The following is a 13,934-nucleotide window of genomic DNA, read 5'->3' as shown; positions in this document are numbered from 1 at the left end:
GACATCCCTCAGAATTAGCCAACCCTGTTAATACCTTGATCTTGGATTCGTAGCCCCAGAACTGTGAGACAACAAATTTCTCTTGTTTCTACCACCCAGCTTGTGGTACTTTGTTATAGCAGCCCTTGAAACAAATGCAATTGGGTTCCTTAGAAGCAGAGCCTGAGATGAGCTTATTATGCAAGAGATCAATCAAAGGAGTACCTTCCTAGGCTTCTCCTGTGTTTTCCAAAATGACTACAGCATTATTTCTGGTCTCATACACTCCACTAGAATATTGTCACTCCTCCCACAAGAAGAGGAATCTTTAAACTTGAGTGGGCCTTGCAACTGTCTTTACTGGTAGAATAAAGTAGAAATAACACTGTGTGACTTCCAAGTTTAAGTCACAGGAAGCAATTTAGCTATCATCAGGCTCTTTTGCAGGATACTCTCTCTTAGATCCAGCCACCATGCTACGAGGAACCTAAAAGTAGCCCATGCAAAGAGACCACAGGGAGAAGGACCGAGGTCCCCAGTGAATGGTTTGTATAAAGTGCCATATATGTGAGTGATGAGACTTCAGATGATTCTCATCTCCAACCCTTGTCTTTCATCTCACAACCCTTTTAACACAGAGACTAACCACTACTTCAGAGTTCCTGATCCCCAGAATCCGTGAGCCTAATAAATGGCTGTTTTAAGCCACTAAGTTTTGGGGTAATTTATTTTGCAGCCGTAGCAACTGGAACAGGTTTTTACCTGGAAGCAGGATATTGTAATGAAAATCTAAAAATGTGATAGTGGCTTTGGGGAAGAAGGTGGAAGTGGGAAGGGCTATGAAGATGCTGGTAGAATAGTCTGATGGTCCTCAAGAAGGCTTGTAGAGAGAGCTTGAAGTAAACTAAGAAAAAGTTCTTGGAAATTGGAGGAAGAAGATGTTTGTTATTTAGTGGCAGAATGTTTAGCAACACAGGGACCTGTAATAAGTAGAAAGCAGAAATGGTACCCAATGAACTGAGTTATCTTGCTAAGGAGATTCACTGGAAGAAGGTTGACATTGCCCTCTGGCTATTTCTTCTTGTTTGTAGTAAAAGATGAGAAGACAGAAGTAAGATGAACACAGAACTGAATTTGAAAATGAAACTATCATTTCTAGGCTCTGTAAGTTTGTCAATTAAGGAAAATGCTTCACAGCAAAGATGAAATCCAGGTAAGAGCAATAAGATCAATTGATATGATCTCAGAAAAATCTAAAGCGATTCCTCAGAGAACAATTCAGTCAAATAAAAGATCCTCTAAGGATTTTAAGGGCATATCCCACACAGCATCTTTATCACAAAAGGCCTTCCAAGAATCTTAAAGATGTTGTCCCTCGGGAGCCTAATAGGAAGACCAGGGTAGAGAAGGGCTTATCTTGAGGAGAACTTTGGGTATGAATTCTGTTTAATGGAGTGAATTACAATAAGATTCATAAACTCAAAGATTTTAAAATAATTATATCAACTTGAACTGAAAGATATAGAAAATACAAAATGAAATCCAAATTTCTGTGGGCAGAAACAGGCTGCAAAAAGTATGCAGCCATAAACATGGGCTATTTTCCATGGAAAATGAAGAAGACCAAGAGGGTAGAGCCAAGAGCGAACGTGAATTGTTCCCAGGCAATAGAATTGATCCTCTAATCAAGAAAGTGGCAACATATGTCCAGCTAGGTTTCAAAATTGCTGTGAACCAGTGAATCCTGTGTGTATCAATTTCGTTCCTTTTTAAAAAGCAATGTTCATAGCAGTTATTTTATACCTGTTCCATTACTGCATGTTGGGAATGTGCAAGAGAGAAATTTTGTCTCTTTAGTCCATATGTCTGCAGATCGAAAGGAAATGTGCCAATAGGAAGTGGGCTGTTCAAGGGGTGAAGTCCTTAGAGGGATATCATTTTGAATGCTCTTTTTGCCTTCCTCTTAGGGGCTCTTAATAATTCTGCATGTTGAGAGACCTCTCATCTTTCAAAGAATTCAAGATGTCCTGGGAAAATAATTGTGTAGTAGCATCTGTTAGTTCTCTTCCAGTGTCCATTCTCCTCTTTTTCAGTAAGAGAACCCTTGAATTCTAACTAAACACATGTCTGCCAGGAATAAAGATTGCATTTTCCAGCTTCCCTTGCAGCTAGGCATGGCCATTTGTTTGTTACTGTCAGTGGGATGTCACTTTCAGAGAGTATATCTAAAATAAGGATTATTCCCTTGGTTGCTTTTTCTCCTTTCTGCTGGTAGGAATACAGGTGCAATGATCCTTTCTGCTGGTAGGAATACAGATGCAATGACTATTCAGCAGTCACACTGGATTGTGTCTATATAGTCATACCCTAGGATTCATAAAGAACAAAGCTGGAAGGATCCTGGGTCCCTGCCAAACTGATATTTATATGAGAGAATAAAATCTTGAGTGTTAAAGCCACTGTAAATTTGGGTTTCCGTCCCATGCTATACCATCTCATCCTCACAGATCAGATGTCATAGATGGTCAAATTATGGCTCTCTGAGAACAGGGAGCTTGTTTGCCTTAGTCATGGCTATGTCTCCAGCTATGGCATGGTACATGACAACTATTTATAAAGAAATGAATGAACAAAATGTTATGATAATTAACAATGAAGAATCAACACAAAAAACAGACCAGCATTTCCCACATACAGAGAATTTTTTTTTTAGTTGTAGTTAAATATATATCACATAAAATTTACCACGTTAACTATTGTTTTCAGTTGTGGTAAAATACACATAACACAAAATGCATCATCTTAACTGTTTCTAAGTGTATAGTTCATTGGTATTAAGTACATTCACATTGTTGAGCAACCATCACTACCATCCATCTCTAACTTTTTTCATCTTCCAAAACATTTTTCATCCTTAAAACTGTTTTGATCTTCCAAAACTGAAACTCCATATCCTTAGATAACAACTCCTGTTGCCTCTCCCTTAGCCCCTGACTACCACCATTCTACTTTCTGTCCATATGGATTTAACAAATCTATGTGCCTTATATAAGTGGAATTACATGATATTTATCTTTTTGTCACTGGCTTATTCTACTTAACATAATTCTTTAAGATTCATTCATTGTTATAGCACGTGTCAAAATTTCCTTCTTTTTTGAAGCTGAATAATATCCTATTGTATGTACATACCACATTTTGTTTGTCCATCTATCTGTCAATGGGTTGCTTCCACCATTTGGCTGTTGTGAATAATGCTGCTATCAACAGGGGTGTACAGAAAATGTTTTTATTATTTATTTAGAGACAAGGTCTTGTTCTGTTGCCCAGGCTGGAGTGCAGTGGCATGATCTTGGCTCACTATAACTTCTGATTCCAGGGCTCAAGTGATCCTCCTACCTCAGCTTCCTGAGTAGCTGGGACTACAGGTGTGCACTGCCAGGCCAGGCTACTTTTTGTATTTTTTGTAGCGATGGGGTTTTGCTATGTTGCCCAGGCTGATCTCAAACTCCTTAGTTCAAGCAATCCAACTGCCTCCACCTCCCAAAGTGCTGGGATTACAGGTGTGTGCCACTGCACCAGGCCAGAAAATATTTTTAAAGATTTCAGATTCCTTAGACGTTCTAATTTACTGAATCAAATCTTGGAAGTGGAAGAGGTGGGCTGGGGAGCAATTTGGAAGATTTTTTTTTGAGACAGAGTTTCAGACTGGAGTGTGGTGGTGTGGTCTCAGCTTACTGTAACCTCCAACTCCCCAGTTCAAGCAATTCTCCTTGCCTCAGCCTCCCGAGTAGCTGGGACTACAGGTGTGTGCCATCACACCTGACTAATTTTTGTAGTTTTAGTAAAGATGAGGTTTCAGTATGTTGGCCAGGCTGGTCTCGAACTCCTGATCTGAGATCTGCCCTCCTTGGCCTTCCAAAGTGGTGGGATGAGAGGCGTGAGCTATCGTGCCCAGCCTGGAAGATATATTTAACTGTTTTTCAGGTGATTTGGAGTACAGATAATGTAGTCCTTGAACTGACTATTGGAAGTCACCGATATCATACAGTGAGTACTATGTGTACTAGAATATAGACATAGAAAAAAACAGAAAAATAAGGTTATGAGGTGAGAGTTCCTTGTGTTGTTGAAAACTAAGGGGAACTTGATTTGGCACAAATGAGAAGGGAGGGCATTTCAGGTTGGAGAAAAATTAATTTACCGATATAAGCATTATTAAAGTGGTTCCCACTTATCAGTGGTTTCGCCTTCTGTGGTTTCAGTTACCCACAATCAATTGCGGTCTGAAAATGTTAAATAGAAAATACTAGAAATAAATAATTCCTAAGTTTTCTATAGGATTCCATCCTGAGTTGTGTGATAAAATTTCATGTTGCTCTTCTCCATCCTGCCTGGGAAATGACTCATCCATTCGTTCAGTGTATTCACGCCGAATATGCTGCCTGTCCATTAGTTATTTGGTAACCTTTTGGTAATGAGATCAACTGTCATGGTACCATGGTGCTTGTGTTCAAGTAACCCTTATTTCACTTACTAATGGCCCTAGAGTGCAGGAGTGGTGATGCTGGCAATTTGGATATGCTAAAGAGGATCCATAAATTGCTTTCTTTAAGTGAAAAAGTTTAAGTTCTCCATTTAAAAAAGAAAAAATTACATACTGAGGTGGCTAAGATCTACAGTAAGAATGAATCTTCTATCTGTGAAATTGTGAAGAAGGAAAAAGAAATTCAGGCATAGTACACTTGCATGTTGAGTACTATCTGTGGCTTCAGGCATCCAGTAGGGGTCTTAGAACGTATCTGCCATGGATACGGTGAATACTGCAGTTTTCTAGGTGTCTCTGATTGTGCTAACACAGCTCTTTCCAAGTCTAGACTCATGAAGTATATATATTTTGTTCAACCATTATTGAAAGCTACTAAGTATTGTTCCACTAAGAATATAATAGATTTTGTTATATTTATAAAACTTTCATTAGAGCAACAACATTGTCAGTTTAGTCTTCTCTGGAGTGAGGACAGAGTAGCAAGGGAAAACAACTGACGTGGCAACATGACCTCTTAAAATGGAAATTTATCTAAAATGGTCCGTGATGGACTGTGTAAGTCGTAAAATAACAAAATCATTTCAAAATCTCTTTTCCAATAGCTGCATGTCTGTATGTTATTTGATCTAACATTGAAATAAAATTGCAAACATATTAACAGCTTCTTTGTTGCAGCTCTCAACCAGAAGGGGAACCTTGCCAGAAATCCTGGTTGGTTTTTTTGTTTTTTTTCCAAATCATTCCATTCACTTTTAAATTAATGCATTGGTTGTATTCTGCCCCCTTTGGTTGAATAACATTAAAGACAAATTTATTTTTTAACATATACACTAAAAAGATGTTAATTCAACTATTTAATTTGTTTTCTAGATAAAATAATACATGTTTCTGATACATCTGTTTTTAAAATTTCCCATTTTTATAAGTTGCCTGGATGTGACCAGGAAATTTCCTCTGGTGAGGGCTTTAAAATAAATTTTATTAACCTATTTTTATTTGTGAGTGAACCAGTGGTACTTACTGCAACTTTCTTCTTCCTTTCAAGTGTAATGCAAGTTATTATTTGATAGTGTGTTGTTAACTGAAACTTACGGAGAGTTTCTCACAAGTAACTTAGAGTTAAGTGAGAGAGACAGACGTTTATGAAATAATCTCACAAATAAATATTTTTTATAAGTACCAAAATTGAATCCCTCGTGGACTTTCAGAGTGAGTATTAAGAGAATCTTGTCTGTTTAAGGCATCATGAAAGAAATTTGAGCTGAGAGTTAAAGCATAAGTAGGTTAAAATGCATAATGTTGGGTGTGTGGAGACCGGAAAGGTTTCAGGAAGATGGAAGGGCATGAAAAAAAGCTAAACGTAGGCCTCTGTGGCTAGAGCCCAGGCAGCAAATGCAAATGTGCTTCAAGCTGTATTAAGAACTTTGCCTTTATTCTATGTGCAATAATACATTAGCTTGGATGGCTGTTCGTTAAGAATCTTCCGGTTGTATATAGTATCTTGTTTGGATGCAAATGATAAAAACCAAACTCAAAATAACTGAAAATTAAAAGCGAATTTATTGGCTCCTATAAAAAAAGAAATACAAGATAATGGTGGCTTGGATAACTCTGGAGACATAAAACATTGCTAGATCTTCCTCTCTCTCTCCAGGCTGTATCTTCCTATGTGTTTCTTCTAACCACATCTACTGAAGAGAGACTTTTCTTTTTGTGGTTTGGTAGGAATGAGATGTGAGGGGTAGGCTTTAACAAATTCACACTTACATTAACACAGCATGACAAACTCAGGAGATTAAAAGAGCTTCCTCTCCATAGCCCCTTTATAAAACTCAAGGGCAGAAGTTTTATCTGGGCAAGTCATGTACCAAACCCCAGGAAGATAAGGAATTATGATTGACCAGTTGTAGGGAACATATACCTTCTTGCGGGTAGGGACAGAACCCCAGGAATTAAAGGACAAGTAGTTTTCCAAAGGACGTGTGCATGTTTGTGGGGAAAGAAGTGAGAAGAAGGGACACAGTAACCATAAGAAGGTAGAAAGGGATGCTGAGCACACAAAAATAATAATTGGTCCTTCTAGTTACAAGGTATGAAAATTTCTTCAAGTGTTTGCTCCATGGCGGGGCGGGGGAAGACTTTTTCGTAGCTTTTCATAGCTAAGACTTGCAAAGTAGTCCTAAATCCTGGTACATCCATATCTACCATTAAAATGCTCTCATTTGTTCATTAGGCAAATATTAACTGAGTATTTGCTTTGTGCAAAACTTTATTTTAGCTGCCATACAGAAAGCAAAATATAGTGCCTCCCAAGTTATAATTCATTGTCAAGGAAGAGAAATTCTCATTTAAACTCAAGTAAGTGGGATTGGGAGTGCTAGTGTTCACTATTGTTAGGGAACATATAAAGTTATAGAGTGAAAGAATGTAATGTAAATAAAAGGAGCTGTAATAGGGCACAGTCTTATCAAGATTAGGATAGATGGTTGTTCTGCATTCAAAGAGTGATACCTCTGGGCAGGAATCTTTTTGTATCTTCTCTTTAGCATTCCACCAAATGTGTGGTTCAAATAGTGTGGACACATCTGTTTCCCTCTGTCTGGCTAAAAACGGTGTTTTAAATATTCCAGAAGGAATGCCTGTTTGGCTTTACTAAGAACTGTTGTGACAGTTGATCAGTGTCTTAAGCTGGTTTGCCACAGAACCCAAGTTGGAGGCGAGGATTGAAGAACCGGTAGTTAACTTGGGAGAAAGTTCCTGGAAGCACTTTTAAGGGAGTGGGAAGCTGAGACAAGAGAGGGAAGGAAGCCAGTAAAGGATTCCTCACTGAGCAGGTTACTGCTGTAGACAACTGTTTTTTTGTCCCATTGGGGGACTATGGGAGACAGTGTAGAATATTTCTCAGAGTTATCCCAGTTGAGAGGCAAATAAGTTGGGTGTTTCCCCTCCGACTCCCATCTGTCAGTGGCTGAAAGCTAATTCCAGGGGCCTTAACTTCCATGTCATCTAGCCTGTCCATTTCCCTCAAGTGGCAAGTGGCAGGTGCTTACAGCAAGATGCTGTCAGCATAAACTGGATCAGGGAGTGTGGGAGGGGACTTAGGCACGGAACCAACAGCATCTGTTGTAGGAAAAACCCTATTCCTGTCAAATCATAGGTTGACGGCCTTTGGGTCAGTGTCTAATCAGCTTTGGCTCTTGTAGGAGTTGTACTTACATGGTATTAAACAGAATCTAATAGACTCCTTTTTCAGGAGGACTGTGAACCATGGCAGGAACTGTTCAGTAACATGTGTAGTACAAGGTGATAGAAATATGAAGATACTGGGCGGGCACTGTGGCTCACCGTTATAATCCCAGCACTTTGTAAGGCTGAGGTGGGCAGATCACCTGAGGTCAGGAGTTCAAGATCAGCTTGGCCAACATGGTAAAACCCTGTCCCTGCTAAAAATACAAAAATTATTCAGGTGTGGTGGCACACACCTGTAATCCCAGGTACTCGGGCAGCTGAGGCAGGAGAATTGAAAATTGCTCAAACCCAAGAGGTAGAGGTTGCAGTGAGCTGGGATCACACCACTGCACTCCGACCTGGTCAACAGAGTGAGACTCCATCTCAAAAAAAGAAAAGAAATATGCCGATACTTACAATGGAAGATTATTTATCTGGAAGTCTAAAGACCATAACTTCCAAATAGCACAACTATCATAAAAGAATGATGTAGATTAGCCAATACTAGCAATAATGGAACAGCTACGTCACTGGTAACACATGTGTTGTGAGAATTCTTAGTTATCTATAGATTAGGCACACAAAAAACTGTTTTTGAAGCCTTATATTGTAGTTATACAAGTATGTATTGTGTAGACCCCAATCCATATAATGGAAAGGACAAACCAAGAAAATGCATTCATTATTTCCTTCCTTCAAGATTTAATCCAAAGTCTGTACGGGCAGCTTGGGGCAGGGGGATGAGCAGTGGTGGTGGTGACCTGGCATTCAGAGTTGCAGCCTGAGCAGATGAGGAAGGCATCCCTGGGAGGCAGTGGCAGAAACAATGTGTCAAAGCATGACTGTGGCGAGAAGAGTGTTCACATGGAAGGGCAATGGCAGCGATGGGAACTACTTATGTACAGGGAGATAGAACAGATACTTAACTATACTGAGAATAATGGTTGCCAGGATTTTCACTGCCGGAGAAGGTAAGTACAAACGTGTAAATGAGAAGGGACCCAGTGTTGTTGAATTAACAATACTGGTGAAATTATGAGTTTCAATAGGTACATAAGTAGGTAGGTAGATACAGTTGTAAATGTATCCATATATACACATGTATGTAAATGCACATAGCGCCTAGTTCTGTTTGTCATGAGGGCCTGAAAACAGAAATATCCCAATAGCAATGAGCACATTTAGCATCCAGAGCTTTTATTATTTTTTAAATTAATTAAAAGCAGCAAGGCAGAGTCGAGGCAGGGAAAGTACAAGATGAGCCTGGAACGTCTTCTTGTGTCAGAAAGTATGGACATGCTCAAAGAAAGATGGGAATGTTAAAAGAACAGAAAAGCCAGGTTTTGGAGGCTTTCACTGGCCAAAATTTGGGACAATTTGGTCATCAAAATAAATAACAATAACATGGATTATAAAATTGAATTAAATATGATTTTATAAATTTATGCTGATATAAATAAATAACTATATGTAGAAAGGGGAAAGATTTCCCTTACAACTAGTAAATGTAGAAGGAATGATGGAATTCGAAAATTATTATTTGACAACCACCACAGAGATACTTAATTCAGAAAAAAATCACTAAATACTAAAACTAATGGATAAAATTTGGAGAATGGAATAAATTACCTCTTAACAAACTCTTATTGATGAGAAAGTTTAAAAAGTGTAAATTTACAATGAGAAAGTTTGGCAGACATCACCCTAATCAAATGTAATTAAAGACTCATTGAGGGGAGTTTTCCTTTTTTTTTTTTTTTAGACAGAGTCTTGCTCTGTTGCCCAGGCTGGGGTGTAGTAGCGTGATCATGACTTACAACTCACTGCAGCCTCAGCCTTCTACCACCATACCTGGATAATTTTTTTGTGTTTTTTGGTAGAGACAGAGGCTCACCATATTGGCCAGGCTGGTCTGAAACTCATGGCCTCAAGTGATCGGCGCACCTCAGCCTCCCAAAGTGCTGGAATTACAGGGGTGAGCCACTATGCTAACTATTGAGGGGAATTTTCTAACACAAAAGGAGTCCCTCCAAAGCAATAACCTCTTTACCTCCAAGGATTATCCAACCACCCCCTGTTTACTACCTCCCACATCCTCCCTCACCATCTCCTCCTCAAATGGCCCTTTTAACCAAACTCCCCATTAAAAATAAAAATGAGATAATTCCACTCTGAGTCTTAAAAGACCTTTTTTATTTTCATAACTGTTTCCTTTTCACAAACATTTCAAAATATTTTGAATGGAAATTTTGATTAATTCTTGTTTCTTGCTTAAGTTATGGCTGTGTGATTTACAGTGAGAATTGTGACCGTAATGCACAAAGTACTGGTGAGTTTCAACAGAGGAAAGTTACTGGTAAAAGTCTTGTGGGAATTGATACACTGTTTTGACAGTTTACTCACTGTAGTGAGTTTTAAATAGCCACAAATTCTTTGAGTTTTCCATCAAAAGGTATACTCCATATCCTCATCTCTTGTGACGTTGTGACTTTGGCCAATAGAACATGAAGTGACATTGTGTGACTTCCTAGCTGAGGCCTCAGAAGTCATGAAGCTTCTGCTTTGTCTCCCTGGAATGTAGCTACTATGTGAGAAACCCAGACCTACCCTACCACAAGAGGCTAGTGTAAAGGCAAACTGAGGCATGCAGCCAACAGCCTCAGTCAACCGCCAGACACCAGGACCAGCCAGCCCCCAGCTACCTTGCCAAGTGACTACAGACACATGTGCCAATCCATCCAATCCTGGAGAGCAGAGACGAGTCATCCCCATTGAGAGTCCTGCCCAAAATATGAACCTATAGAATTAGGAGCCTTAATAAACCAGGAGTTAACAAACTAGAGCTTGTGGGCCAAAACTGGCCCACTGTCACTGTAAAAATGTTTTTAATTTTAATTTTAATTATTTTTAGAGAACGCCTTGCTCTGTTGCCCGGACTCGAGTGCAGTGGCATGATCATAGCTCACTGCTGCCTCAAACGCTGGGACTTGAGTGATCCTCCTGTCTTAGTCTCCCAAGTAGCTAGGACTACAGGTGCTCTTCACCATGCTCAGCTAATTTTTATTTTACTTTTTGCAGAGATGGGGTCTTGCAATATTGCCCAAGTTCATCTTGAACTCCTGGCCTTCCAAAGCACTGGGATTATAGGTGTGAGCCACTGCACCCGGCCATATTGCCTCTTTTTGTAAATTTATTGGAACATAGCCAAATCCATTTGTTTATATATTTTCTATGGCTGCTTTTGGGTTACAGTGGAGCTGAGTAGTTGTAACAGAGACTGCACAGTACACCAAGTTTAAACATACCTACTCTTTGGCCCTTTACAGAAAAAGTTTGCCAACTTTTATTTTAAGCCATTAAGTTTTGGGGTGGTTTGTCATGAAGCCATAGATACCCAAACTCTTTACAGCAGAAGACGAGTCAAGTCCTTGCTTGAACTAGAATTAATTTTTATAATTTCATGTACACATGCTTGAGACCTATGAAGGCATTTAACTTTATCTAGACCAACATCTGTTTTCATCTGAGTAACAATATCATTTTTCTAAACAGAATGTGTTAAGAATGGTTGGCACAATATCCACTTTCTTGATAGAAGGCCCTTTTTGAATTTAATAACCAGATAAAATCCAATATGGCTCTTTCCATCCTCAAAAGCATTTCATTTTAAAAATTATTCATGCTAAAGTGATTTCAACTTGAAGTCAGAAAAGAGCCTCAGCAGCATATGAGAGTCTTTCAAAGTGTAATAATTCACTGCAGAAAGCAACCTCTAAGTATTACTGCTACATTTTCACAACTTTTGCCTGATAGTTGCTCCTTATCTTTTTTTTTTTTTTAAAGGAAAGTAAAATATTAGCCTATCTTCAACCTTCAGAGAGATGAGCCATGTTTTTGACTTGTACAAGGTATTTTTAAAAACTAATTTTAGGGATTGGCAGATCTGTGTAATCCTGCCTTATTGAAAAGTGTATGAATAGATATTCCACATGAGCTTGAGAAATATGAATAAATATAATGTCTAATACACTGTCAGACTCAGATATTCATCTGTGTACTGCAGAAGTTTACAATCTATTCTTTTATGCCTAAATACATGGACAATCAGTTAAAACTGATTAAATGCTACTATTTCTGCAACAAACTATGAAATAAAAGTCAAGATGAGCGATATAATGTATTTTTTCATGCAGTTATGCAGAAATATGAAATGTACAGCAGGCCGTTAGGGTATGTAGTTGATTCTCCTGGGTCACTTTTGAAGCAACTATGAAAGAAAATGGTGGTTATCAAAACAATGTAAAACTCAGGATCTAAATTACCATCAATATGAGTTATTATGATTCTGGGGCCTAAATTTAGGTTAGCAGTCAAACTTGAAGATCTTTCCTCCAAGATATTTTATTTCACCCATTCAAATTTTAGGAAAACCTTCTACAGCTCCTACCTTGATCTATGTCTTTCCTGCTGGCACATAATTTATAACACAGATGCAATATTTTAATATTATTTTTAATGACATGTTATATTTTTATTGTCCTTGATCCAGAATTGTAGCATTTTAGAACTGGAAGAGACCTTAAAGATTATCTGGTCCAGTTGCCTCATTTTACAGAAGAGAAAATTGTTTCTTTTCATGTGTATATATTCCTTATCTCCAAAGGACCAATTTATATAATACCATTTTCACATACCTAACAAACTACCATATTCTAAATCATTTTGAGTCAAATAGTGATAATGTGCATCAACCAGGTTAATTCACTACTTTTTAACAACTTAATGAAGAAGTTGAGAATATTCTGGTTGTTTAAAGATTATAAGAACTTGGTAAGATTCTTAAAAGATCAGCAATAAAATTTAAAGGGATCTAAAGATGAGAATAAATTGTGAATTTGTCAGTAGACTTGTGTTATGAGCTGAATTTTGTTCCCCCAAAATTCATATGTTGAAGTCCTAACCACCAGTATCTCAGAATGTGACTGTAGTTGGATATAGGAGCTTTAAAGAGGTAAGTAGCCTGGGTGCGGTGGCTCATGCCTGTAATCCTAGCACTCTGGGAGGCCGAGGCAGGTGGATCACTTGAGTTCAGCAGTTCGAGACCAGCCTGGCCAACATGGCGAAACCCTGTCTCTGCTAAAAATATAAAAGTTAGCCAGGCATGGTGGCAGGCACCTGCAATCCCTGCTACTCGGGAGGCTGAGGCAGGAGAATTGCTTGAACCTGGGAGGTGGAGGTTGTAGTGAGCTGAGATCACGAAACTGGACTCTAGCCTGGGGGAAAGAGCAACACTTAGTCTCAAAAAAAAAAAAAGTAATTAAAGCAAGAGTGAGGTCAGTATAATGGATTATTATTTACATTAGCTAATGTAAATCCATTGTAAAATCCAAACCTTTTTCTTCTTGCCTGATTTATCAATTTCTCTCAATCTCTTTTTTTTTTTTTTTTTTTTTTGAGACAGAGTTTCTCTCTGTTGCCCAGGCTGGAGTGCAGTGATGGCGATCTCTGTTCACTGCAACCTCTGCCTCCCGAGTTCAAGCAATTCTCTGCCTCAGCCTCCCGAGTAGCTGGGATTACAGGTGCTTGCCACCATGTCTGGCTAATTTTTGTATTTTTAGTAGAGTCAGGGTTTCACCATCTTGGCCAGGCTGGTCTTGAACTCCTGACCTTGTGATCCACCCACACCGGCCTCCCAAAATGCTGGGTATACAGGCATGAGCCCCTGAGCCTGGCTTCCATCAATCTCTTAACAAGGCCAAGGAACTGAACTTGCCAAGAAAGAACTTTCCTAGGCTGAATGAGAAAAGGGAGGGACTGAACAATTAGCCATTATTTTTTCTTTCACATTGGCAACAATACGAAATGGCCGTCAAAAATATAATGCATTTTGCACATTACATTGTACAACGTTGTTGCCAGTATTAAGTTTACAGTAATCCAATATGGCTGGTGTCTTTTTAAAAAGAGGAGATTAAAGACACAGACACACACAGAGGAAGGACCACGTGAAGACAGAAGGAGAAGATGACCATCTACAAGCCAAGGAGAAATGACACTAAAGAAACTAACCCTATCAATACCTTGATCTTGGACTGCTAGCCTTCAGAATTGTGAGAAAATAAACTTGGTTTATTTAAACCACTTACTGTGTGGTACTTAGTTCTGGCAGCCGTAGCAA

At 38.8% G+C, this 13,934-nt stretch overlaps 1 long non-coding RNA gene across 1 annotated transcript in view; it reads left to right on the top strand.

The window, feature by feature from the left end:
- Positions 1 to 13,934, top strand: part of LOC135268654 (uncharacterized) — a 132,067-nt gene that overhangs the window by 57,138 nt on the left and 60,995 nt on the right. Inside the window, exon 3 of the long non-coding RNA XR_010336933.1 lies at positions 1,071 to 1,192. This is a non-coding gene — a long non-coding RNA (uncharacterized LOC135268654). The remainder of the gene's footprint in view (positions 1 to 1,070; positions 1,193 to 13,934) is intronic.

This window comes from Aotus nancymaae, unplaced genomic scaffold, assembly GCF_030222135.1.
Source record: "Aotus nancymaae isolate 86718 unplaced genomic scaffold, 86718_ANA_hifiasm-v0.15.2.pri h1tg000041l, whole genome shotgun sequence".
Classification (NCBI taxonomy): domain Eukaryota; kingdom Metazoa; phylum Chordata; class Mammalia; order Primates; family Aotidae; genus Aotus; species Aotus nancymaae.
Note: the sequence above shows the minus strand (reverse complement) of the source record. Positions and strands in the feature narration are given on the sequence as shown.